Source organism: Halyomorpha halys, unplaced genomic scaffold, assembly GCF_000696795.3.
Source record: "Halyomorpha halys isolate HHAL.00 unplaced genomic scaffold, Hhal_1.1 Scaffold547.1, whole genome shotgun sequence".
In the NCBI taxonomy this organism is placed as follows: domain Eukaryota; kingdom Metazoa; phylum Arthropoda; class Insecta; order Hemiptera; family Pentatomidae; genus Halyomorpha; species Halyomorpha halys.
In genome coordinates, this window is record NW_027111872.1 from 34412 (window position 1) to 38378 (window position 3967).

Here is a 3967-nt window from a genome sequence, read left to right on the forward strand (position 1 = left end):
ATCAGGGATTGTTAAGGATGAAAGATTAAGAATTAATGGGTTAGGATGGTTAAGGAGTTTGGAATAAAAAGACGCATATCAGTTTTGGGTCAAATCTGCAACGAATGGGATGTTAAGGTCTTTATGAATGAGTTTATTTGTGACGTAATAAGGAGCATCAAGGATTTTACGTAGGATTTATAAAATAATTTTAGTTTTAATTTTAATGTTGTTTTAATTCTATATTGTTATTGTCGATTTGTTCTCAATTGTATATGGTTACTATTTTCGACTATTTCATTTTCACTAAAATAAAGTAATATAATGACTTTATTGATTAATTTAATAATGATATGAAAATTAATAGTTATGGATAGGTTATTAAATTTGTCAAAAATCTCTATTTGAAATTTCGGAGTTAGTTGTGCTTCAGGACATATGGAGAAGGTAGGAAAGTTAATGATATCATAAAAAGATAAACCAAATTCCAGTGTTATTATTAAGCGAAAGCCACCTTTGTGGGTAGTGTGAAATCCTTCATATATGTGAATAACATAAGATGTTTTGACAACAGGGTGTTTTAATTATTATTATTATTATTAATTTTTTTTTGGTTGAGGGGGGGAGAAGAATGGAATTTTCTCAGTAACGACTCCGGATAATAGTATATTTTTATTGTATCAGAAAAAGGTTTAGAATGTATGAAAATTTGAAGCTATGAGAAAATCGTGAAAAAGGTTTTGCCTTGATAAATAATTGTTTTCTTTTTTTTATCATATATATAAATTTATTGATTTACATGGGTTAAAATAATTTATTAATGGTACTATAACTGGAACATGTTTAAATGCCAATATTAGAGCAAAGCAGTGATGTGCAGAACTGATCTATAAGTTTGTAATAAATAAATAAATATTAATAAATAATATTAATATATATGAAATTTAAGTATCGGGGTGAGCAAAACTTTAAAAAAAAATTAGAAAAAGGAATAAGATATGACTACATATAAAAGTTAGACGTTTGTGAGCAGAAAACTGGAAAAAAAAGGAATGGGAGAGAGAAATGAAAAACTCGTTTTTATCACAAAAGCTGCCTTTTATTTAGTAATGCACGTCTATATATACATTGATCTACACAGTCAGCTGACATTGAAGTAACAGCTGACTCAGACCGTAACTCCCCCCCCCCACCAGTTTACGAACAATCCTCGTAAACTAATACTATATAATATGATAACAACAAAGAAAAACTGTTTACAATAAAATAAATTCCTATACAATTACCATAAAACAATCCATACAATTATCGTACCAAATCTATACAATTATCATAAAAAACGAAACAAAAAAAGAACTCACAACCTTGCCAAAGTAAACGCTATATACATACTTTAAACCTAGAAATAAAATAAATAAGAAATAACTTTTCGTGCAATAACATGAACAAAACAATATTTATAAAAGTCACAAACAAACCCAAAATAAAAAACATGAAATGAAATGAATAACATTTTTTATAACATAATGTAGTTGTGGCAATATGAGGGCACTCCAGTTTTTATATTGGCATTGCTGGCTTTAACTGTTCAATATGGACAGTTCTCCTCTTTTTAGGTTCTCGGATACTCTCAACTATAACTTGCTTTATTTGGTTTTGTACATTTATATATACATTCGATCAGATATTCTACTCCGTCAGCTGACATCAAAGTAACAGCTGACTCAGACCGTAACTTATATAATTTAGGCTGTCATCTAAAGGTCAAGTGCGTAGTTAAGGTTAGGTCGAGCTCAAAATTTAAATTCAAATCTCCTGCCGTAGCTCAGTAACGTGACCAAATGATGGCTTTTGATTGGCCAATCACGGCAGTGTCTCAGCATGCCCATTTCTTATCTACCACTTAAGGATTAGTAAATTTAATATAAACCTCAAACATATATGCTGTAGATTAAAGAATAGTATTATAGATTAAGGAAAAGGATTAAGGATAAGTATTAGGGACCTAGCGTAAGGATTATGTTTATTTTTAATTAAGATAGGTCAAGCTTGTCCCGCAGTGGTTAGGAGTGAGTGAGGCTAGGATCCAAAGTCATGAAGTTATCATTGCCCTACCTTATCTACTCTACATAATACATGATACATGCACATAGCATATCGGTCGGGCACACTCAGTCTCTTCACAAACTCTAAATTCCTTAATTAGCAAGGCAAACAAAATGGCGGAGGGTGGTCATATGAGTTTAAAAGTGGGTAATTTGATAATTTGATCTAGATTGTAGAAAAGACACTCTATAATAGCAGTGAATATTTTAAATGTAAATGTCTGTCTTGATTTTTGTCCCAAGAGACCCAGGCAAGATGTCAGCTGTGACAGCCCACTGCACGGCGCTACGAGGCCACAGTACCCGCACTGCACGGAATATTTTTTTACCGATTTCAGGACACGTCAATGCGGTGAGTGTGGAGGAATAGGAGGAGGTAGAGGGATCGGTTACTCTTTTGAATCCTCTTTAAAGGAACCTACGGACAATGAGGCTATATCGATGGCTTGCTTCACAGAGGCGCTAAGTACATTTCCAACAACTTTTTAGAAACATTAATTGAAACGTTATAACTCTTCTGTAAAATTAGGAACTTTTAATTTTATTATTTGTAAAGTATTGTTTGTAAATTTTAGCGCTAATACTTAGTACCCGAAGACGAGGAAGCTGAAGGCAGAACACAGCGATGTGCCGATCTTTAAGCCCTATAACTCGATAAAGAGGGAATATTTTGTAATAAGTTTTGAGGTTTCCTTCTGGGTCGAAATAATTAAATCGACTAAATGGAGCCGTCTGTAGTTGCGGGGGTTGAAGCGTAGGTTTTCCTACCTAGCATCTGCAGCGGCGCCGGTTCGAATCCGTGCCAGGGATTAAACATTTATTTCTGTGGTGGTCCCATAAAACAAATTTGTAAAGTATTGTTTGTAAATTTTAGCGCTAATACTTAGTACCCGAAGACGAGGAAGCTGAAGGCAGAACACAGCGATGTGCCGATCTTTAAGCCCTATAACTCGATAAAGAGGGAATATTTTGTAATAAGTTTTGAGGTTTCCTTCTGGGTCGAAATAATTAAATCGACTAAATGGAGCCGTCTGTAGTTGCGGGGGTTGAAGCGTAGGTTTTCCTACCTAGCATCTGCAGCGGCGCCGGTTCGAATCCGTGCCAGGGATTAAACATTTATTTCTGTGGTGGTCCCATAAAACAAAAACATGACCCTTCACCATTTGGTTAGAATAGGGTGGTACCCTCCCCATATGTGAGAAATGACCAGCGAGGAGGTGAAGATACAATTCACAAAATGGACTATGTGTGAGCGGCCTAGGTCGAAATCAAGGGAATCTGAAATTACAAATATAAGGCGGGTATAAACATGGAATATTGCAAAATTTGTGTTGTTTTTTTAAATGAAACTTCGAATGAGCAGCTATAATGCTCTAGAAAGTGTGTACGTATTTTTATTTTGTTTGATTTTTTTAAACTTTTCTATAATCTTTCTAATAACAAACTCTTTAGCTTTATATAATAGTACAGATATCAATAATGAGACAATATGTAAATATAAAATAATATAATAAAAATATATATATTAATATAATTCAAAATATTACATAAACTTATAAATTTTTCAGTCGTGAAATCTACTATAACGCCGTTAGCCCAAATGCGACGAGAAGGCTTCTTCAAAGAGTTATTGTAGAGAATAGAAATTAAATTATTATTCTGTACATACTTTTTATTATGTTGGGTCATTCTCTAGAAGAAAATATTGTATAAATAATTATTTGGTCTATTTTTTTATGGCATCAGCATTAACCTTCTTACTTTCTCCATTTCTTCTCCAGTACACCTCCGTAATTTGAAATGGAGTTTTTTACGGTTTCTAATAATAAATCAGTCATTGAGAGGTATTTATATCGAACCCTTTTTTGATCCAAAACGATTGT